The 24645-nt window shown below is 44.9% G+C and overlaps 1 protein-coding gene across 7 annotated transcripts in view; it reads right to left on the bottom strand.

The window, feature by feature from the left end:
- The window catches only part of ELF1 (E74 like ETS transcription factor 1), an 88224-nt gene that overhangs the window by 40945 nt on the left and 22634 nt on the right, over positions 1-24645 (bottom strand). Inside the window, exon 1 of one of the 7 annotated variants that reach the window (XM_040541001.1) lies at positions 24234-24613. The exons of 3 other annotated variants lie outside the window; for them this stretch is intronic. The gene's annotated coding sequence lies outside the window, so the exon portion shown is untranslated. Of the gene's footprint in view, positions 1-7139; positions 7160-18594; positions 18791-23071; positions 24614-24645 lie in introns of those variants that run through there. 3 more of the 7 variants (XM_040540981.1, XM_040540996.1, XM_040541013.1) reach the window with 3 other exon arrangements.

Here is a 24645-nt window from a genome sequence, read left to right on the forward strand (position 1 = left end):
AATGAGAGCTAGAGGCTTGAGGAGAAAGGCTATGCTTTGGAAATCACGACTGGTCAACCTCAGCCCTTTGCACTTCGCAGGCTGACGTGAACAGTTCTCTGTACATCAGCAGGGCTGTGGCAGTGAAAGCACCACACGCAACCCTACGATCTGGGGTTAACTCCCCTACAATTACTTGGCCTCACCTTTTAGGAAGACAAAAGTGCCACTGGAAGGTTGCACACCCATCAGCACAAAGGGATCGGCTTGTCCCATCCCATACTCTTATCAGCCTGTGTGCTAGCCTAAAAACAAACTATACGGCCATGTGCTATGTAGCTTAACATTTCCTACACGCAGCGATTGAAATGGATGAGTTTATGTCAGTAGGGACATACCAACTCCTCCAGAAGAGAGGACAGGAATGGAAATTTACTTAAGTGCAATTTCTGTTTTAGTTACTGCTGAGAAACGAATTACATATATCCTCTCCGACAGGATGAAGCAGCAGTATCTGAAGTCACTCTCAATAATCAGTGAAGAGGGCTTTCGCTCCGGAGGACCACCAGGCAAATAGGAAAATCTCCTCAGCTTCCCAACAGAGGCTTATTTCAAAATGAGAGTTAAGCTAACTGTCCTGGGAGAACCAGAATTTGGGAAGGGCTTACAACCATCTCCATTACACGCCTGTAAACCACATGTCTGAACAGAGAGTACAAGTGCTTGAAGCCCAGCGACTTTCTAAGCTCAACAACAGTTAACAGCACCAATATAAAATCAGGATGAACACCCTGTCAGAGATGCAGGCTGTCTAGGAAGGCATAAGGAAAACCGGAGGTACAACCACCACAAGACAGGTATTAGAAGTTCCCTGTGTTTGTCGGAAAGTGGCGCATTCTTCCATTAGCACCAGATCATGATTCTGTAAAACAATAACATCTCACAGTAGATACTGCGATGCCACACTGCACAGCAAAGACATGATTCAAAAGCTGTGGCGGCAGAGATACTAAAAGCTACAAGGAGATGTCCCCACACTTGTTATTTAAAACCTAACAAACAAACAAACAAACAAACCTCAACATGAAATCAAGCGCCATCATTTGACATCACTTTAAGAGACTGTGGCAGTGCAATGCACGTGATCCCTGTAGGATCCACACAAGCGCTGCTTAAAACTGTTACACCTCACGGTAGTGAGAAGCTCCTAATGATCCGATACCCTCGTAGGAACAGATATTTAAATGCTATTTTATGAATTTTCCCCACTGTGATCCCGTGCAGTAAGATGCTGGTGCAGAGTGCTCATAGCCCACGACCACCCCAAGGCAAAAAGCACCACGGCACCTACGAGCAGAGTCAAATGGCCCCTCTGTCCTTACAAGGGAAGAGCCACGTAACCCCAACATTAGGACCACAGTGAAAGACAACGGTGTGAACAGGCTTTAGTGGGCTTTAATATCTAACCTTACGGCTATATAGCGGCACTCAACCTATTATTGTCTATGGGAAACGTCCAATTGCGTCTTCAGTGGCAAATAAGTAGTAACAACCGAGCTACTGGGAAATACCAGCAGGGCAACATAATGCAGAGAACTTCCCCGTATCCCATATCGCTTTCTCCGGCACATACAAAACAACAGCAGCTTTTCACAGAAGGCAGCACCGTTCTAAACCAGCTATATTTTCCTCCACATCTATTTTTATAAACTGTGCTTCCATTATTCCAAGTATCACAGGATCAGGATGCATATAGGCTAACACAAACACGGCTATTGTTTTGGCTATATAATACCACTGACCTCCCTGTCTGATTTGACGTACATCTGTGAACAGCAAATAAGTTATTTGCACACAGCACAAAATGTATAAATTGTATTCGCGCGCACAACAAGCTCGACTACATACAATTAGTCCTGGGAGAAAGGGGACCCAGTATACATTACCATAACATTTGCATCGAATTTTCAGAACCTCAGAACAAATGTTTGCTTTTACTAACTTTTTGTCGCAGGAACTTATTATATTAAAGCAATATTAAGACACGGAGATATCAATAAACACCTTAAATCAATAAACGCCTCTTCCTTAATCCTTAAAACTGAGCCCATGAATAAATGATGTCAATCCCTCTGAAAATTCCCCTCCTCGAAGTATTACAACATCTCGAAACCACCCCCTCGATCAGGCTGTCCAAAAGCACGTTGAGATGCTTTAACCCTTACATTCCTTCTCCGATATCCCAGAAGATGCCCTGTAGGACTTTTGGGCTAGATATCACAAGCGCTTTCCCAACCACTCCTCCCTACACGTACCCTTCACTTCACCCGATCGCTCTTTGGCCAATTCAGCAAAGCTGGTAGGAAATGCCTCCCAAAAACAAGCATTTTTGGTCCCTAAGTTGCCCTGCTGCTAAAGGCAGCGCTCCCTAGCCTGCAGCTAGGCTCTGACGTGGAGATAACAGATCTGCATTTTCTCCTTCAACTCCTGACAACATCAGCAGGCACAACCCCTGCTGCCTTAGCACTCGAGTACAACGCAGAGCGCTCAAGTAAGACGGCGGCACACTGGAGAGGTAGAGGCATCAAAGTGCCAGGAACAAACCCAAACATTTGCACAAGAAGCTCAGATATAAAACCAGAAGGCTCACGTCTTGGTACTAAGGGCTCCTCCAGCAAGCTGCTGGCTGGATCCAGTCCCACCTAGGGTTACCGAAGACAACAGTAATCATCCTGCACTGCCCTTTTAGTGCAATGAGGCACATCGTTCACACGTTGGAATTAAGAACAAGCTTAGCTGCTCGATCAAATGCGGATTTGAATCCTGACTTACTGCTCAAACAGCTCTACTTGTTCAGCACAGGGTCAAACGCCTTATGACTGAAACTCCCCAGTGAATTTCAGTCTTCAGCATCAGCTCTAGCCCAGAAGTGTCACCGCTGGGACTTACCAGAAATGCAAAGCTGGAGCCCTTCCTCAACAACACGTTGGGTGCAGGAGGAAGACAGGAGTCAATGAAGGGGAAGAATAAAGGTATCACACCTGGAGATTTTGGTATGAACACGCTTGGGGGGAGGTCAGGCAAGCACCTGGCTGCTCCCTGTGCTAATTCCTTTCTGCCAGTGGAGGTTAAGCACAGATCAAGCCAGAGCCCGTCCTCTCCTTGTAGGATTGCACCTTCTTAAGATACTACACAAGCAATAGATCACGAAGTCTGGTTTTCATAAAAAGGAAAGCAAGCCAAATGATTTCGCAATCTTCATAACGCAAGTCCCAACCCCCCGATGGCCTTCTTTATCCACGCCGAGCACAACTGCTAGCAACACCATCCACTGGGGCAGCCTTCACAGGTTGGCTATCCCTGGGCAGCAGCACCACCAACAAATCGCACAGAACTGGAGCTTTGAACCCTGCTCTTAGACCCTGAGCATCTGTAGCCAGCAAAACGACAAGGAGGAAGAACACGTTAAAGATCTGTTACTCGGCATGAGACGTTTCTGACGGCACAACACTTCGAGTGCTGACACAAACCGAAGAAGATAGGAAAACAACATGGTGAGGCTATCAGGGAGGAAGGAAAGCAACAACTTAAGGAACATTCTGAGATCTTCCGAAAGCACCCACACTGCCTAGGGGAAGCTGTGCAAAAAGCAGCTGACATAATCAAAGCCAGCAGGGTGACCTTTGCTGAGCCTGGACAAAGGAATCTCCGCTATCAATAAATGCCTGTTCTGCAGCCGGGCAGGAAAGCAGCCTATGTCACCACGGGCTCTCGGTACACATACAGGAGGGAGGACACGGAGTAAGAGGGTTCGTCTGTTAAACATAATAAATCATAGAAATAGAAAAAAAAATTGGCGCACAATTCAGTCAACATAGGGGAAGCGAAACGAACCCCCCTTCCCTAAACGTCAAATAAAAGCCTACGCTTACTCCACAGAGGGCAGAAAGCACAAATGCAATTACCAAGTTCTTCTACGCTGTCACAAACTCATCACATTTTCAATGAGCATCTTTTTTTTTTTTTTTTTCCCATTTCTTTTTCTCTGGCAACAACCTCTGTTAGGCTGACCATTTAACACAAGGCGAGATTCCTTTCCGGACTGTTAACAATAACGACTTCAGCATTGTTTACGGACTCCCCCACCCCTGAAAACCTTCCTTTTCCTATAACCCGTGTTCCCCGATACTTGTAACATCGAGTCCCGTTTATTTAGCACCTTTATGTAACACAGCTGCTGTACAGCAGCCCTCCACACAAGCACCATAGCGGAACAGTGCTGGGAAGTTTTAAGGAAGTTGTGCTTCATCTGGATCCTCATGCTCCAGGTGAAAAGGTAACCCCAAATCTGCGTAGGTGTGCGGACACAGAGTACTGTGGAAATAATCCATGTATGCTGCAACCAGCAAAATCAATCTGCTTTAGAGGGTTTGATCCCAAACAGCAAGTTATAAGATATTGAGGTGAGGAAGGCCCTCCCCAGCTCCGCTGCTGCAGCTCTCGAGCTCGGACTAAAGCATCTGAACACCTGCTAAAATAAAGGCTGAGCCTCCCGAGTCTGATCGGGCAACCAGGCTGGGGCTTTGTCGCTTCTCCACAAAAAGTTTGCTTTTAAAAAGCAGAACAGGACTCAACAGGAAAAGTCAGCTGTAAGTCACCCTAAGGCAAGGGAGCTCAGGCATCCCGGGGGGGAGCAAGGGTCCAAACCCTCTCTCTTCCCCCTTCCTTATCCTCCTGGTAAGAAAATAACCGAATCTCAGTTTTCCATAGGCCTGGTGCATGATGCAATGAGAAGCTTAGGGAGAAGAGACGTCACAGCGCCAGCCTCCCTTCCTCCCCAAATGATGGGGTGAAAAAAATGAAAGCCCCCAGACCTTCCTGTTGGTGCAAAGAAGCACCAACAGGTCACTCTTGCACAGGCTTATATCTGCGCGTAATTACTGCCACGAAGGGGAGAAGAATATGCGCACATCAGGCCTTCAGCACTTGAAAAACGCTGGCCACAAACGTGCTGTGGCACCGCGCTTCCTGGCCACTGCCGGTACGACTGCCAGTCTTTCTAAGAACTTCTCTGCAAGGGGCTATCTCACGGTCTCTTATCCTACCAAACATCAGATGCTTGTGCTACGACGAACGCTTTCAGAAGCGTGACGCTGTAATGTGGATCCAAGAGCCAGCTTAAGACAGTCATGTGCATAGCAAAGGTCTGCTTCTCTTTTGGCTGATGCGCAACCTGCGTGGTAATCTCCAGTAAACGCAGAGGCTGGGGACCAAAACACTTGGGCATCGCTTGGATTCTGCCTTTGTAGCCAATTCATCACTACTGGTAAAGAGAAGGAAAAAAATAAGGTGCTGGTACTTCCCACTTGATAAAATGAGAACAAGGAGACACGCAGTTAAGTCGGGAAGGAACGGGGTTTGAACAGATGAAAGGAAAGCAATAAAAAATGTATCAGTCTAGGTGTACGTGGTCAAACTTCTTCCTACAGCTATGACAGAAATCAAAAGCTTAGTAAAATTATAAACACAGATCGACTTAATTAGAACAGATCAGTTGCATTACATAAGGATTTCTTTTTAAACCAAACGAAAAAGACCTGTCACAAGACGAGGCAAACTTCCAGTAATGCAGATTTCCACCACACATCTCCTCAAGCAGTACTTTTTTTTCATTGTAACCGGTCACTTCCGGATTCACATATTCTCCATGAGGAGAAATAAAATAAAAATCAAACGCTCCAAAACCAGAATAGATGGACTGCAAGTCTGAGACGACACCGCAGGTGTCTGCACAGTGCAGCTCATCGAGAGGTAAGTGATACTAACCATGTAGACAAAGGAAAACAAAAGATCTCTAATTACTTCCTCGCCTGTAACATCCAAATAACATGGGTTATTTTATCCGATAGAAAATCTGCAGAGACAGGACTGTTTCTATGTGTTGTCATACCATAACCAATTTACCAATATTAATAAATAACATTAGACGATTTCTTAGCAGTTTTCGCATTGCACAAAATCTCAAAAAGGGGTTTAAAAAGGATAGAGAAAAGTTGTAAAATGATAAAACCCCAAATCTGGATCAGAAATTCCTGTAAACCAAGAGAATTATTCCAGTGACGCCGAACAAACGTTTGCAAAGGCACTCTCAGGCAGTTTCTGGCATTTAATAGCACCTTTTAAGGAGAATTAAGACCACGATCCTGAAGCAACCATAATGAGAGCTTCAGATATGTGAAATCTCACTGATTTTAAAAGGGAAAGCGTCCTGGTATAGAGACAGCCGAAGGGCTGAGCTCCAAGACAGCTAAACCAGGATATGAGACAAACTTGTCAAAGGGGGTGTACGAGGGAAGAGCTGCTTGACCCCAAGAGATCGTGCTGCTTTGATTAACACAGGCACGCAGGAGAATAAAGAGGTGGCGGTGGGAGGAAGAAAGATCAGGGGAAACTAAAGCTAATTGCTTTGGCTGGATGCCGAGCTTCACAAACTACCAGTTGCCAGTCCGGACCAAATACTGACATAAAGCTGTCAGCCGGCCTCTGAAAATTACTTTCTCCACAAATTAGTAATGCAGTCGTTGTTTTTAGATCACCTGGAGGAAAGAGTCCAGTTTACTAAAAAAAAAAACCTCCCTCTTTTTTCAGCTAGCCACAGATGTAGACTTTTTTTTTTAAAAAAAAAAAAAAAAGAAATATAAGTGCACACAAAATGTATATATATTAAAGGGGGGAAAAACTGACCAAAGGACAGCAGAGATGAGTTGCAAGTCAAAAGTTTCTTACTGCAGATGGCCTTTTGCAGTCAAGCACTGGTAACTGTAGATCCATCACTGAAACCCTCACTGGGCTTCTTCGGTGTCCTGCAGAAGATGCCATAGGACCAGGCTTGGGGACCATCTCTGTTCTAACTTTTTCAACAGAGATTTTTAGCATTTTGTGGCTTTTGTTTCTTCCAGTTTGTTTATTTTTAACTATTCCAACGTGGACAGTCAGGCACAACAAACAAAATATTTAAATAATCCCAAAACGCCACAGGAAAGCTCTGTGATTCACCTCGGTATGTTTTAAGCACGGGGGAAAACTTCTTCAGAATCTGTTTCAGATATCTAAATTTGATTTAATTGATTGAAACCAACGAACAAGGGGCACAAACTAACCCAAGCAGAACTCGCTGAAGCGTCCCCTTCCCCGAGCACTTCCAAGCCGCAGCGTGGCATCTCACTCGTGTCAGTGCTGGGTCTGGTCACGGCTGCATCCAGCAGACCTGCCCAGGTTCAGAAAGGTAAATATTCTTACCTCTGCAGCGCCTCTAAAGAACCTGTCTGAATACAGGGCACATTAGGCAATATTTCTGCCGTTTGCTTCTCGCTCACTGTCAGCTGTCAGCAGTATCAACAGTCAAAAACCCTCTGGAGCGGGCTGTTATTAGTCAGCTAGACTTGAATTTCCAGTTCTTTTACATTGCTCTCTATTTTCCTCCATTAAGCTCGCCTGTCCTACCCTGCTATCAGATTACACGGAGCCAACATTTACAGCACCTTGCAAAACAGTCAAACATATCACATACCTAAGTCTGCCTGTACCTGCTGCCCTCGGTGGTTAACCCCTGCTGCCAAATAGAGCAGCCTTTATTCTCGAACATATCATGTAAAACAATATTTGCATCAGAGGAGTCATTTTTCCTTCTTACCTGACAGCTAGGGGACGGCGTTAGATTTTGCTTTATGGACTTTATGAAACAGGCAGGCTGCTCTGAGAGCGGAGGCTCTGAAAAGCCTGCAAGAACAAGCTCAGAAAGCAAGCAGCAAAGAGATTTATGCCCCCTCAACCAAGAGCCAGGGCCCGCAAGCACTCACTACTTACTTTAATAGTTCCCACCACCTCAGGAAACATCCCTCGCAGAAACCCCAAATGACTTGTTCTGGGCTCGAGATAATCTAATTACACTAATTCCTCCTCTGCCTGCAGCCCCCGCTGCTGGAGCAGGAGGCAGGCGAACGCTTTGCCAGCACGTGACGGGCAGGGTGCTGGCAGAAGGCGCTGCCAGCCCGCAGCTCTTCCACCACTGCGGGCTTCCCGCTGCCCCACGAGGACGTGGTGCTGCTCTGGGCTCGGCTCCTGCACCTTCTCCGTGAGGACTTCCAGCCCATCTTCCCTTTCTGGAGCACGTGCTGCTAATCCCATTGCCACGGTGTAGGGTCTGCAGTCTAGACGCTCAAGGCAGCGAGTTAAAACCACACGATGTGGGAAAAAAGCAGCAGCAATTTCTCCACAGCACAGCTCAGCATTCACGCAAGATGCTTGGCCATCCCTGCGAGCATCAGCGGTGGTGTTGAGGCTTCAGAGGGCTGTGCAAGGTGTCAGTTTTGTTTTGTTTAATGTATTCTTGCATGACAGGTACCTTTGCTTTTGTATATGAACACCACACAGCTTCCATGCTGGGACACGCGGTCCGTTTCACTAAAGCAAACAATATAGGGTAACCTCCTGCCACCTACACTACACAAGAGAGAGTGAATGAAATGCTCAAGCAGAGCATTATTTGCTCGTTTGTTTAACCTAAATCTTTACTTAAGCAACTTTTTAACCCTTCAGACAAGATTCACAGACCTGATCAGAAGCAAAACAAAGCAAAAGTCTACCAGAGCTCGTGCTGATAGATGGCAGAGCACAGATCCCAAAGCAGCACGACTAACACTTGCCATAAGCTCCTTTCTTAGCAAGTTGTTAAACGAGTGTTTCAGTCTTTGGGAGATTCTGGCTCCAGATTTAGAAGAGCACTTACACTCACGTTTCAGTGAGCATTGTGGTTAACTACGACATGTGGGTAAAATATAGATAGAAACATCTGATTTTAGAACTTATCCGTTAAAACACACTGTTGCAAACTGTGTTTGAAGCTTTTTAATCTATTTGTCACACAGATCCTCACTTAACTTTACTAAACAATACACAAAGCACTCCGACATGCATTTACAGGGATTATACCACAGGAATTCACGGGTGAAGTTCCCTGCGCAAAGCAAGAGGTGATCTGCTTTCTCCAGGCTGCAGTCAGGTACAGCAGAGCTTCTCTGTATACCCCTGTAAGTCCGTGTTGTCACCCCTTCAGCCACAACCATGGGCATTAATTCGTCACATAAGATCTTTCCGAAAGAGTTTGATGAGTGACATGACACAAGTAGTACCCTGACAGTTTTATTTGTAAGGGTTTGGAGAATCCAGCGCTGTTATTAGCATGGAGTTATGAGGCTGGGACAAGAAAAACACATCTCAGTCAACAAATCTCTCAGAAAAATTAGCCAAATATCCTACTTTGCCAAAATCACAAAGCTGGTGTTTGCACCAAGCTTCCATACACATTCAAAACAAATAAATAAAAGCAAACCAAACCAAAAAAAAAAAAAACAACCAACACCCAAGAGTGCGTGTCAACACCTCCTACCATTCCACAAGCAGAAATACTTGATTCAAAAAAGCCTGTAGAAACAGGAATGAAAAGTAGCATAAGAAGAGGTGCAAAGTACTAAACCATACCTACAGTCAGGTAAATTGATAAGAGACAGCTGTAAACAGGGAAGTAAGAGATTTCAGTCAGACTCCATGAATACCCTCCCAGTAACCTCCAGGTCAGGCAAGCATGTTCCCCCTCCCCGCATTTTTTTTCCTCCAGTTTGTCTTTTCTAATGTAACTGCTTTTTTGAGCATGAGTGCATTCAGCTTCATTTTTGCTTAATCATGTACTTTTACTCATTAAGCATTCATTAAGAAGAGTTCTTTTAAGCCATGACTGTTACGTTCTTCCAAACAGGACACCAAAACAACCCAGCTGTTTCACGCTTGTCTCCTAAATCAAGGCATCGGGCCTGTTACTGGTTTTTAAGGTTAACTCTTCCACCTGATTTCTCATTTGTCATATTCTAGGATCACCATAGCCGCAACTCGTATCAGCAACAAATCTAAAAAAATATTTAAAAGGAGTGAAAAAGATAAAATGGGGGAGCTGAGCTTTTAAACTCACAGGCTGAAGGGCTCAGAGGCATTTGGGTTAGAAGGCTGAAACTGCACGTTTTCCCTGAGCACAATGAGTCACGGCCCTGACTCGTACGTGCTTTCTGCATGGGTAACCTGTACTTGCGTTCCTGGCCACAGCTCACCACGGAAGAAGGCAAGAAGTAAGAAAATACTCCAGATATGCTCAAGTAAACACGATTAGTGAACTCTCCCGGAGTATGCAGGAAAGGGAGCAAAGTCACCTGCCAAGCAGTTTGCTCTGAACTCCAAGAATGCTCTCAAAACGTTAGTTTAAAACTGAACCTGACATTGGAAACGGCTATGAAGAAGCACCAGTGCACACTGAAAATGAGGGAGAGACACGGCCTTGGTTAGAAAGAGTGAGCGTTACATAGCCAGAGGGACTTCAAAAACAAACCAAAAACCCCAGGCTCTCGCTGTAACTTGTTTGGTACACAAACCACCTTGTTATTGGACAGCCAGCTACGTACGGGTGTGGAGCCGCACGGCACGCACGAAGCGCTCTGTGTGCAGGTTAGCCAGATAATCCCATCCAGCTGAGCCACACCGAATACACCTTTCACTACTGTACCCAGAAAAAGGACCAGAACAACCCTGCCTAAAACTTCCTGAGACTTCCTCCCGATTCCTACCGAGACTGTAGGTTTGGCTTTTATCTCCTCCACTCGAGCTTCATTGTAATCCTTCCTCCTTTCCCCTATCAGCATCTTCAACATTAGCTCTCTTGATATACTTTGTTAAGAAGGCTGTTCTGAGAGGAAAACACTCCTATGCTTCTCTCACTTCCCACTCCCATGCGTTTGTCTCCTTTCAGCCACTTTTTAACAAGGTAATCAACTGTGTCCAGCTTCCAGGTGCTTGCTATGCCGGACGTTCACCCAACACCTGTGCTGTTTTCCAAGATAACCTACTTGTTCAGCATCGCTGTTTCCCAAAAGCTGCTGCTGGGTTAGATCAATCGGGCTGTCTGAATTGGAGCAGAGGGAGAAGGAGCATTAACAAGACAAAGAACACGGGCATTTCTGAACATCTAGCCAGGACACAACACGTGGCAGATCTGATTCACTGAAATGTCCGCAGAAAAACTTTAGGTAAAGCACCAAATGCAGAATACTCCACCTAAAAATCACACCTTTAAAACCTATGCAAGGCACGAGAGTGCTTACACAGTTATAGCAGGGAAAAACACCCACTCAGCCCATAATTATATCAAATAGTGCTTTTCAAACTGCCGATTTTAATATACTCCAAAATGCCCTGTATCCACTCGTATTACTCTGAAAACTCACGTGCTTCACGATGCTTACAGTAAATAAAAAATACATTAGCTACGCAACTATGTAGGGTAAGAGAGAAACTAATACTCTCATGCCATTTGAGAAGTTTTCTTCTTATAGCGTAGCTTACATTTTATGTTCTAAAGTATTTGGATAGGGTGGGATTAGGAAGGGAGACTATTTGTCTGGGGAATTTCAAAGCGGTGAACTTGGCTATTAAGAGAATATAAATTCTCTCCTGGCTTGTTGCTAGACTAACAATTCCCACTGTGGGGTTTTAAACAGCGACAAAACGTGAGTCAAAGTCCAACAAGATTAATATAATAAAAGCAGAAAGATTTCTCCTAAGAGTTATGTGGAAAAGGAGCGGGGTCTGCAAAGGTCCCTCCAGGGAAGGCAGCGTCTGGACAGGTCAGTATTTCGTAACGTCTGGGGAAAGGTTTGCTCTGAAGCCCAAGTCACTCACGTATGAGCACACACCTGCTCCGAGGAGACACGGGAATTCAGTGCTAATGAACTAGACGCAGAAATTTACGAGCGTGGCATGAAAAGACCTACAAAACCTGGGTATTTCGGAAAGTTTCAGAGCCCCCGCAAAGCAGGTGGAGAGAAATTCAAGCCTCACCTCTTCCTCATTTCATCACTCAAGTTCCTGAGTCTTTTGCAGAACTAAATAGGGAACGGCTGCTGCGTGTGTCCCTGCGCTGCATGCATCCCTGTGCTGCGCAGCCGTGGCTCCTCCCGTGGGACCCCACAATGCCCCAGCTGCAGGGGGAAGGTGGGCAGCAGGGCCAGGGGGAACCAAACCACCTGGGGAAAGCAGGGGATCGCCCCGTCACCCTGGGCTGGGCTGCGCGTCCAACTCGGTCTCGTCCTGCAGCTGAAAGCTGTGCAACCTCACCGCAGCCTCCAGCTCATGAAGGGTTCCTGGAGCTCTCTTTCCACCTCCCCTCAGCTCTGGAGAACGAGTAAAACAGATATTACGGCGCACAGGCTCATCAAGATTTTGCTACGCAGCTTGTAGGACCAGCAGGTGACCGCTCTTCTTGTAAGGGCTTACAAGGCATATTCCTCACCCTTACTCACGCAAGCATGCGAATGTGTACACACGCAGGGTTCTCCTCCCCTGACCTCAAATCTTCTCCATTCACATGACTTCCAAGAAACTCAAGTACCTCCTTAAGAAAGGACCTCGGTTGCTCTGAGTTTCCTCTGTAGACAACGGGACAGAAGGTGGGCTGCATCTCCTGGAGAGCTCAGTTTTCTCCACTGGTTATGGGCCAGCAACACAGGCTTGTTATTACGGTCCAGACCTCAGCTCTGACATGAAAACTTGCAAATTATCATAGAAACCTGAGATGGAAAAAAGCCTTTTACCTACCACTTCTACCCTACCCTTTCCTTTCCCAGCACGACATCGAACCTGTACAGAGTTAGGGGTGGAACAAACAAACAAACAAAGCAAAACAAAGAAGGGAAAGCTGAAGTTAAAGTGGAAGATCAACTGGTACCATAAACAAGGTAATACAGGAGGAGGTTGCTTTACATATTTTCTAATCCATCCCTTCACTTGTCCCCCAGCCTCCTTTTTCTTTTTTTTTTCTCACCTAACATTTGATCTAATTATGATTACGAAGGCTGATTTGTCTGATTGCAAAGTCTCAGTTTCCAACCAGCCGTGGTTTGCTGTGATCAGAGTTGCAATGAATTAATTTCAGAATTGTGGCTGGGAAGATAAACACACACACCACCACCATGCCTTCTGTCAAGGTACCATAAGCTTCAGGCAGAGGTTCTTGGAGGCTTTCCTACATGTGCCCTCCAGGGCTGCATACCCCATTTGCATCTTTCCTCTCCAACACCACAGTCCGAAGAAAAGTAGTGCTCAAAACTAACCGAAAGAGAGATCAGCACAAGCATCTTGTTGCTGAGTAAGGCTTCCAGCACAACTATGTTAGGAACGCGAGAGCTGGTGCCTTTCACAGAGGCAAAAATTTGGATTTTTAGAATTGTCGTCCTGGCTCCTGGTCCTGCAGAAACTCAAGGGACCAGACGCTGCATCCCTGGGGTCAAGACACCATTGTGAGCTACAAGCGGTGCCTATTGATTCATAGCCCAAGGGAAGGCAGGGAAGAAAAAGCAAAGGAAAAAAAAAGTCCTTATCTATCTCACCTTACCACCCCTACAACCTTCCTCTCTGCCATCCAGAGGATGAACCTCTCAGACTAAAGGCCTCTAATGTAAAGAGCAGGTAACACAGAAACATTTCATCGTGCAGCAAAGAAACCTCTACTCATGGCTGGCTAATCAACATATAAACAGTTGAAAAAATAAAAACACAAACATTCTGGGAGTTAGACCATCACATGCGGAAGAAAAGAGCGTCAAATCAGTCAAAATGGCTGAAACTAACCTGCCCGGTTTCAGTTCTAATATAATTTTGACGTGTGGAGTACTCAGTTCTCTAAAATCTGATGCAGAGGAAGATATTTTTAGGGCTCTAGCGTCAATAAAGTAACTACATTGTAATAATACACTTATCTTTAGTAATCATGAGATGCAGATAAAAATATTATATCTATTAAAATACACTTTTGAATGTGTTTTTTCTGTTGTTGTTTTGTTTTTTTTTTTAATTTCAGAATACACATGTAATAACTGGAAGCCAGAAATTCCTCAGAAATGGACCCTCAAGTGAGTTAGAATGAATATATATATATATATACATATTCTAAAGATTACTGGATCTTACAATAAAAACTCACCAAGCTGAGAAAGATAGCAATTATCTGCCCAGAAAGACATTCATGAAATCCTGTGATTTCACGTTCAATCCTTCTGTTTCTCCAACACATTTCAAAACTCCTACAGTGGTGGTAGTGGAAAAAAAAATACTGGACCCCAGCTCTCCCTGCTCAACTGTAGCTCCCCTAGTTACTATTTTACAGTTTACACCTCAAGAGTTCAAGCCCTGCTTTCTCCTGAACCAATTAAATCCTGATCTTTACTCTCAGGTATCTAAATAAGGGTCTCGCACAGGCAATTAAAATCATGAGCGCGCGCGGCCCTGAGTACGTTCTCGAGGAGCCGGTTTGCTTGCACAATGGCCGTCCAGGCCAGAAAGCGGAGTCATCTCTGGGAGCATCTGCCCCCCGGCTCGTGGTTTAACTGACAGGAAGCACAGACGGCGATACCCGGGCTGAGCGACAAGCGTTTCCTCAGCGCGACAAGCGTTTCCTCAGCGCGCCTCCGGCTCCAGCTCCCCCGGCCGGGCCCGGCCTCCTGACGGGGCTCCGCTGCCTCACACGGGGAGGAGGAACTCGGAGACTCCTTCCAGAAAAATAAAAAGTGGAATAAGAGGTGCCCGCGCCTCAAGGAGTGAAAAGTGAAATACGTAGAGTTGGTCAGCTGGAGGGAGGGGAAAGTAATGAGGCTGTGCTTGTCACAACATGGCCCCTGTAGGGCTCCAACGCACGGTGTAAAAGGCTGGCTACAAGTTCTTGTCCACCACAGCCCAGGACAACTCACAACCATGCCTGTACCCTTTGACGTTTGGCCTTCCTCAAGCACTCTTTTAAGCCATCAAGAAACCAAGTTGCTGGGTTTAGGTGAACAAGCAAACCAGCAGAAACCTTCAGAGACGAACCACAACCAAGGGCAGACAGCACGCTGCCAAACACGGCACCAGCAGGTCTCCCTCACGGGACCGTCCTGTCCTACAAAAGGGGACACGCTGGGTGATCTGCAGGGCTTTCCTACCATTACCACCTCTACCTTCCATAAAACTGAAATGCTGAGGAACCACTGAGTACCAACAGGATAAGCACAAGAGTTAACACGGCTTAAGGAAGCAAAGAATCAACTGCTAGACACCGCAAAGTTTCAGCAAAAAGCAGAAACTCCTGAACAGTGCAGGATCTGGTTTTGGCGGTATTTATGAGAGAAGCAACATCCTATGTTCAGCCTCTCTCTAAAGCAGTCTTCTGCTCTGCCCCAGATAGCCCCATAACGTAGTCTGTCAGAAAACATCTCCTTAGCCAGCCCAAAAAACTATCCCTCCAGGTACGGTGAGAAACTATCAAGATGGCCTCATATCCTTCCTTCACGAGCGGTCATCTTTTTTGTCACAGCGGTAGCAAAACCAGTTTTGAGCTCAGTTTTCACATCTCTGCAGGGTCGCCCACTAACGCAGTAGAAAACATATCACTTGTGTGTTCAGTTGAGGCTTAAAGTAGCTGGTGGATATCTAGGAGAGTTAACTACCACCTACTGATATGGTCCAAGAGCATTTTCTGTGTAAATTCAGAAGCAGTTAAAACAAACAAACAAACCAAAAAAGTCTTAACTGGACTTCTTGGAGCTTCTGGCATTTTACCCTTTATGGAACCAAGGTTTTCCACCCCAAGGTGCTCTCCATCCCCATCTCAGAACAGTTCCTGAGTAAAACTGCATTCAGATGGTGACTGGCACTTTTAGAAGAGCAGCCATCTCAAAGCCAGTGCTTTGCTATTTCTTAAAGACAACCAGGCTCCAAGATCTCCTGATTTTAACTAGAACGCTGTTCTGTAACTAGGTTCCTTTGACAGAGCCTGCTTTGTCCCCAGCTTTCATGTGTCTCCATCTAAGCTCTGTGACCAAGGCAAGACTACATCCCTCCATGTCGTGGGCCCTGATCCATTCATGTCCTTGAAAGTCAGAAGAAGCCCTAGACAGGGCCCATCAGAAACTAAGAGAAAGCCTAAGGAAAAACGCATAGCAGAAGCTTGCTTCTGAAGCATTTAAGTCCACTTCTGACACAAGTCCCCTGTCAAATACTCAAGTAACCCTGAACAGCCAACAAAGTAAAAACCGTACAAAGTAATGGTTGCTCAAAAGCCTTTCTGAACAAAAAGAAAGCCTTGCAGCATGATCTGAACCTTACTAAATTTTGCTGGATTGGCAAAAGGACTTAGAAGAGGACTGAAAAAAAAAAAAAGAAGTATTTTCCATCTCAGATTCCAACAATACTATGTAGCCAACAGCATTTTATAGATTTGCTTCTTAGTTTGTAAGTCACGTTGGTCATATCTTGCAACATGTACTGGCAGGATTCAGTGTTTTCCTAACAAAACTGGGGTGGCAGATGTTGACACTGATCCAGCAATGGTTTACTCTCAAGCTGGATATTCTTTTTAACCCTGAAAGTTCATCTGTGCCCTGCTAACGAACCACAGATATTACAGCAAACATTTAAAGAGTTTCGTACGTCGTTATTTTCATGGTATACTGTACTCGCATAACACAAGCATGTAACTAAGCATAACGCAAAGTATATTGCTTATACACTATTAAATTAACCAAAATTTAACGTAACACAAGTATAGAGCTAGAATAACGGTAAGAGTGTTCTTTTATGAGTCATTTTCATTTTGGGGCAACTAAAGACTGTCTAAATTTTCAAGGTTTGTGTGTTTTAACAAAAATCAGGAAGGACAATGTTGTGGTACCTACATTTGTAAAAATCGAGGAAGCAAAGCAGAAATCAGGATTCCTTAATTCTTACAAAGTTGAAAACGCATTCCTTGAAGCAGCTGCTGCGTGCCAGCAGCAAGGCACCACCACGATGCTCCAAACAGCCTGCTTAGACATTTCTTCAGCTATCTCGGTTACAGCTAAGAAGCGAGGAGTGGTCTCCACAGAACTGCTTTTCCTGCAAAACAGCTCTGAGTCAACTTGTTTTGTGCCTCCAAAAGTACTAAGCTGACTGCCTTGCTCCCGCTGTGTTTTTCCGGGTAGGTAGGAGGAATCGCGCCTCAGCGAAGCACCACGTAGAGAGAGGAGCAAAAGCGAAACCAAGCAAGGCGACATCCACTGACCAGCCTTCCCCAGGCAACAAGAAACCAACTGCATTCATGGATTTCTCTTTCCGCCTTCAACAGAAGGAAACATGACTTTTAATCCTATGGTGTCCCTTTGATAAACATCCCAAAGAAGACATTTTCCAGATAACCAAGGAATTTTTTACAGTGTTGACTTACCGAGCAGAGCACAGTAACCAGCTTATAACTGTTTGCACTACGAGGCAGTACAGTGCAATGAGTTAATAATTTATCGTGGCATTGCTCTTGGCAACTGACCATAATCAACTTTTCAAATTCTTCCCAGTTTTCATAGTCCTTGCAAGAATATAGCATCTTTGGAGCTTCAGATCTATCTTCACGTTTTCTAGCCGAGGTAAAAGCTTTGATCTTCCCCAACACCTGCTTTTCTCTCAGACTGTTTCAGGCTCAGAGCAAAGGTCATCATTTCATTTCAATAACCCGATTTAGCAGACAGGAATAACTAGAATATTTTTAACAAAGCAAGATGTTAACAACATTCTTTCAGAAAGCTGCAGCAGCACAGTTCTCAACCCCGTCTTTCCTTCCCCCTCTTCTCCCAGAAAGAAAAGGAACAAAAAAGACCAAGCTTCACTCTCCACCCAAAATGTTTCAGACTTTTATTTACACGTTCCCCAACAAACACGCAAAAAACTTTTCTTCCCAGTTTATATTACCAAGACTTACCCCACTACATAATTTTTCAACAAAACCTAATTTATCAGTGAACAAACTCCTCTCAACCAGAAGGATCTAGATGTAGGGTTCAGACAATTCATTAGGAAAACAAGCTTTTAATGGTTTAAAAATGGGGTACACAGGGATTTCTTCACAAAATGATCTCTTCACTGAAGCTTTTGCTGCAGACAATTGCCCTGTCCCAAAGAAAATTGTGCTAGTTCCTCCTCTCCCTTATTTTTCAGCCCCATCTTACAAAAAATCCCACAAAACGCCTGGCTCCACCGCTCCTAAATCAGTCCCAGCCTGCTTCAGCCAACGAGCCAAGCAACTTTGCATGGCACGAACTCTCATTTGCTAACGTGGCTGGTTTTAGCCGAACCAGATAAGGTATTGCTCACCCGAACAGTTCAGAGCGTGGATGGGAGGGGAGGGCAATAAAACACGGGGTAAAACCTATGGTATCACAGAGGGAAAAAAGAAGGTGGTACACCCAAGCGGCAAGGAGGCAGCTGCAAGGGTAGTCCCACAGCCTCAACCTAGGCACAGCCATGCCCACCTCTAACAGCTACCTAAAGCTAAGTTTGAAACAAATTAAACTGGTGCAAGTTTGCATGCACACAAAAACACATGTCTAGAGTTTAAATCCCAACTTTAGCTCAACCTGCTGTTGAGTCAAGAAGCTAAAGGCCGCAGCAAATGCCACCTTGCTGAAGGGGAGGTGTAAGGGTTTACAGCCCATCACCTCCAGGACAGGTCGTTACCTGAGTAAAACTCGCTCTGTCCAAGGCTCCCTTCTGCGCTTCAGGGCACATCCACTTGAAGCACCGCTGCGTGGGTTTAACGGGCCGTGCTGAGAAGCGACCGGGGTGGTTACGCACGTAACCTTCAGTTATGAGTAAAAACGAGCAGCTGGGGTCAGGTCCAAGCACATTTGACGTGCACGTAAGCCTGGTAAACACAAGCTGTGAAGACACCAGAGACAGCAGCGAGCACTAGCATCACTTCCCCAGCCAGGCTGCAGGCACCGAGCTCGTTCACGACAGACAGCACAACAAGAGGTTCTCCAAACGCACCCTCTGCCAGCCTTCACTTAAACGAGCTGCTTTCCCCACACAGTCTTCTTTTTTCCTGATTTCACCTCACCTAGAGGTTCTCATTTAAAGCAGCACAAATGAACTCACCAAACCTTCCCGCTGATTTTTATTTTTTTTTTATTTTTTTAAACAGGCATGCAAGGGGACGCAGGAGAAACCCGTCAGTTCACACCCACGCACCACACAGAGATCAGGATCGGTGGCCTTGGGTCTCTCCTCACAAGGCAGCAGTTATTTTACCCAGCTAGCTCCTTGCAGCTAGCAACTGCTACTGTCTTTGTCCTCAAATGCAGAGGCTTTAAATCCCAGTATATCAATATAACGGTGTCACAGCTCCTTTCAGGCGTTTACAAAGTCTGGCAGCACAAGCTAATAAAATGTTTCCTAAGTTCATCTGAAGACAGGGCATGTGTAAGAGAAGCTTTAAACGTTGCTAACACCAGAATCAATACACAAAATACATCCTTTCTACTACATGGCTTAGAAACTATTGCATCTTTTCTGTAACTATCCCTGTTATTTTTAACATGGAGTCCTTGCTTTGCAGCTTGGCAAAGGTTTTCTGACATTTGTTACTGTTGAGAATTATTTCTAGTCCATTGCCATTGAAGCACCATTTAATACAGCTCGTTTGAGGGTTCATATTAAAAGACAATTAGCTTTTTAGAAAAACAAATGGTTGAATATTATATTACCTAAAACATATATAATTACCAGAAGTGCACATTTAGGACATTTTTCTACCAATGGTAATTATCTTCTCAGTTTTCCTCAGGACACCCCCTCCTCCCCAGTCCATTTTTATACGGCCTGAATTACTGGCTCTCTACACTGCAGCTCCATCAGACAAAATTTTACTTCTCTTAGTTGCTTCAAAAACAACTTTTTCAATGTTGCCTTTAGCTGATAGTGGAAGAAATACACTTTTCAATTTGAAAAGGTTTGGTATTTTTTTAAAAAGCTACAAGCTCTACCTAGTTTCAAGTTTGCCTGACTGCTGTTTCTCAACACAGAAAGTTTCATTTTCATTCATATGTCTAAACCACCTTTTGGAAAGAAAAAAAGTCCCCAAACAGACACTTCCTCTCCACAGTTCCTTCTTTTCTCTTTTTGAAATAAACAGAAGTATTTAAAACAAAAAAAAGGCAGGATTCCACTCTCTGAATACCAAAACCAGGGAAAGCATCTGGAGAGCCCTGCTGAGCTTACAGTTCTCCACGAGCTGGTTTAGAGGTGCCTGTGGCCAGCAGAGCAAATTCTTGCAATTTGTGTAGGTTTGCCACACTCTCTGCTCCACAACATGTAAATGTTTAAATTATTTTCTTGATAGCTAATACCCTCGTTCAGCTCCCATGCTTATTTTACAGGCATTGTTACAATTTTTGAATAGCTACGGAGAGCAAATAGCTTACAGAGGCTCTGGAGAGGGAAAAAATAACAGCACGAAACAGCAAACCTACCCAGAGAAAGGGAGTGGATAACGTTAACAACCACCTCCCAGGAATATGTCAGGCCAGATTCTGCCTTCAGCAGGCAACGTGCAGGTCCTGGTGCCTTCAAGACACAGTTTTCAAGAAAGCTGTTCCTCAGAGGGTCTTCTTCTGGTTGGAGAGACAACGCCCACTAAAAACAAACCGTGCCACGGCAGTCTTGGGAAACTGCTCTCTCGCTCCAAAACTATCTAGCAGGGCACACGGGGCACGCACACAGAGGAGAAAACTAACAGTATCCTTGTCAACTTGCTTTTAACTTGAAATTGAGTCTCGGTGGAAGACCAAGTTAAACATTAATTCCCTGACAGTGGTCAGCCCTAGGTATCACAAGTCGTAACCGTAGTTTCACAATCGCATTTTGCCGTTTCTTTCCCTGGCTGCAATATAAAACTGAACAAACACCGAGATAACTTGGAACTGGAGAACAGCAGAAGTGACTTGATACAAAGCTTGTAAAAGCAAAGTAGCTTTCTCCCAACCTGTCAGTTTCATTAAGCGTCAAAATACCCCATGAGAAACGTAAGTAATTCTGGAAAAACATACAGAATGCTGAAACAATATGTGCAGCCACAATATACATTCATATGCTCTTTTTCTTTCAGGAGCTGACGCAATTTGAATGCAGCTCACCCCCTCTCTTCCATTCTGAAAAAGTCTTGTATGGCAAAACATTTATACTGAGCTCACTTCAGAAGTCAAACCACCACCACGCAAGAAGACAAATTAGGTAAACGTGAAAGAAGCTCCCAAATGAAGTCAGGAGACAGTACGTTAACAGTAACCACTCAAGAAGTGCAAAACATTCCCTTCAAAATAAAAAAAATATATCCGGTATATTCACACAGAAATGTTGATGATTAGCTAAATATAGGGTGTTCTAGAAATAGTCTAAAACATCTAATTATAGAAGCAGACAGTGACATTCAATCCATCTAAAAACAACTCCTTCCCACAGTTTCCAACCTATGTATTTGCTATCCTTATTCCTAGCAAATGAGCTGAGCTGTAAAAAATTTCTCCAAGATACATGAAAAAAAGGTTGTACATCCAGGTTTGAGGACTGAAGGTTGTTCAGAGGCTAACAAAATGCCATCGTTTTCACATTCAAATCTTAACCCAACCAAAAGTCACCTGTGACCCAAGGTGACTGATCTCTTTAAGGACAGATAAAGGCCTGCACAATTCATCACTAAAGATAGCTGTTAGGTATTCAAGGCCTAAAACACATCAAGGTAAGCATGCACAAACTTCAGTCCCTATCTAATGGGATCCCGTTAGCACACAGACTGACACAGCTGGGGGCTTTGCCTGAAGCCAGACCTATATTGAAGAATAAATCATTTGTACCTCTCCAGAGATCAGCCCCTTCATGTCAGGAGAGGGAGAAAGTCCAGAGCATTTCACATTGCTGCTGCAGACTTTCGATAAGCAAAAGACCTCAAATTTCAGTACGTATAGTCTCTCAAACGCTTTATCCGGGAAGGAACATTTAAATAAGATTTAAGAAAGCAAATAATCTCTAAAGCACATCAGTGGCATTAAAAGGATAAGGACGGTAAATCACTGGTATATCGTAGCTAAGTTTCGGCGCTCACGGAGCAGGGCATAACCACGGCTGGAAACATGAACTCCACCTCCTGCCACTCCTCTACTGAATCACTCCAGAGGAGGAAAGTTCTTGCAGCTCTTCGCACACCCAACAAAACTCAAGAGAGTTACCAAAACTGTCAGTGAAAACAACAAAATCTGCCAGGGAAATCGAGAAACTTTTACTAACGCTTGCAAGAAGTGAAAGCTGTTTTGGAGATCAAAGCTTCTTATCTGATATAAAGGTAAATCCTGAATTTATGTTACAAAGTCTTTGCTAGCAGCTCACCTAGTACAGGTCGACTGTAGTCCCCACCCTTGAACGCAGCTCTGCTGAAATGAAAGAAAAAGGTATACATACACCTTTTGCATTTTTCTTAAGCACACAAGTGTCCAAAGAGGAAAGCACACCACCGAAGCATGAGTTTGTAGCAATACTGAAACATCAGGCTATACCAGGCCAGCAACATTCTTAAAATCTGTGCTTTTTTTTTTTTTCTCCTCTTGTTTGAGTGCTAAGATCATGGACTTGGCAATTTTATTAGTCAATAGATTAAAAAAAAAGAAAAAAAAAAAGAGCACATTAGAAAACAGGCATTTCTGTAAAAACATGGGCCTGGAAATAATGTCCAAGCTAATTGGCATCTAATGATACCGCTCCCATGGCTCATCTTTCATCAACCACAAATTCAATCCAAATAGAAAGATCCCTGCCTTAGGAAGGGGGGAGTAGGGGAGAAAAGAGGTGTTGTTTTTTGTTCCTGAGACAGAATCAAATGTAGGCTTCAGCTATAAAAATCAACAAAAGCTAATGCCATTTCTTGTTCACTTCTAACCTGCTTATCTGCCTGCCAGAAGGAGACCTGTTCAAGCTGATATCTGTCAGGCTCAGAGGAATTTCAAATCGCTCTTCCTAACTCCACCACTGCACCCCAAATGCTTCTGTAGTTCTGGTGTAGCCCTCGCACGGCAGCAAGACGGCCTGAACATGGCAGCTTTGCCTTCAAAGAGGAACTGCTCCTCCACAAAGACCTGCTCAAGAGAAAGCAGCGGCAGCTACTCACCCTTTAGCACAGAAAAAACGTTCTGCCCAAGATAAGCAGCTGCGACTTGGGAGCCGACTTAGGACAGGATAGCTGAAATGTTGAGGCTGGCTGTCTTGATGGGGTCCGGTACACAAAAAAAAAAAGAAGTGGAGGAAAGAGGTAAGGAAAGGGAGGCTCACGCTCTGTCGGCTGCGAGCGCGGCAGACAATCGTTACCTCGGTCCTAAGGTCCGAAAATAAAACTCATGACGAAAAAAAACACGGAAGATGCAAATCTCTTAAAGAATTCTTCAGTAAGAAACTTCTACCATCTACTGAAAACATTTTTTTTCCAAGTGGTTCCACTGTAGCTTTATCGTTTCCTCCATGGATGTTTCAGAGTGAAACAATGCACCAAGTAAATTCCCAAAGCCCTCGCAAAAAAAATGTTGCTTTAAGACAGAAAAAATGCAAAACGTAAAATCAAAAGACAGTAAAAACACACCATACCGTAAGGTGCAGAAGGAAGATACAGGCAGTAGCTGGAAAGGACTGAAGATAAGAGACCGTCTCACCCCAAACATGACCACTTATTTAATGGTTGCCTCTCTCCCTCCCTCCCCTGTAACCAATTACAGCATTAAGCAAGACTCCATTATGCTGTCAGATACAGGCTTCAGACAGCAAACGAAACTGGGAAGTATCTCCCTCTGCGTAAGAGTTTGAGTTCCCTGTCACTGCATTTTCAGAAGACATTTGGCTCTGTTTCTCAACTGAGAGGCTGACATACGGGGTCCAAAGTTATCTACTCAAACCAAATTTCTAAAGATATTAGCATACATTTCTGCTCAGCTGCGAACAAGGTGGGAACACTCATTCGTCCACAAGAGTCCAGAAGTATATAATTAAGAGTATCAAGGTATTTTTCCTCCACTGAAAGCTGAAAAGTAATTCGACACAGCACAACCACCTCGGGGACTTTCCCGGTCCACTTCAACCACCGCTAACCCCATTTTTTAAGTGCTCGGTCCCTCTGCCACACGCGCGATCCCCATTATTATCATTTCCTAGTAATTCCCAGGGGAAGAGCGAGCACCTGCCCATTTTTCGGGGCGACGGGATTTAACCTCCTGTATTTTAGTAGCACGCAGAGGTTGCTTGGGCAGAAGGAGACCTGCAGCCGGGCGTCAAGAGCGACCCACCTTCGGCCCCTCCGAGCCTGCCATTTTGGGGCAGCTCGGGATGACACCGGGAAGGTGTCGGCACAGCAAAGGTGCTCAAAGCCACGGTGCTGGTATCCAAAACCTCGCCCGAACCACCTGGGACCCCGCTTGCCCAGCGGGTCCGCCTTGACGTGCAGCGCGCTTCCAAACGCGAGGATCGCGCATACCGCACGGCCAGCGCCCAGACCCTGACACGTCCCAAAGGCGACAGACAGCACGCCTAACACGCATTAAAAATCACAAACACTTCCAAAACTGTCATATTCTGGAAAGCACCGAAACAGCCAGAGGGACACGCAGAACTACGGCCGCTCCACAGTGCTCCCCTCCCGAGCGCTGCTTTCATCCGCAGCTCCGTCTCTCCCCCCCCCCCACAGGCCGCCCTGTCAGC

Source organism: Cygnus olor, chromosome 1 (genome assembly GCF_009769625.2).
Source record: "Cygnus olor isolate bCygOlo1 chromosome 1, bCygOlo1.pri.v2, whole genome shotgun sequence".
Taxonomy (NCBI): domain Eukaryota; kingdom Metazoa; phylum Chordata; class Aves; order Anseriformes; family Anatidae; genus Cygnus; species Cygnus olor.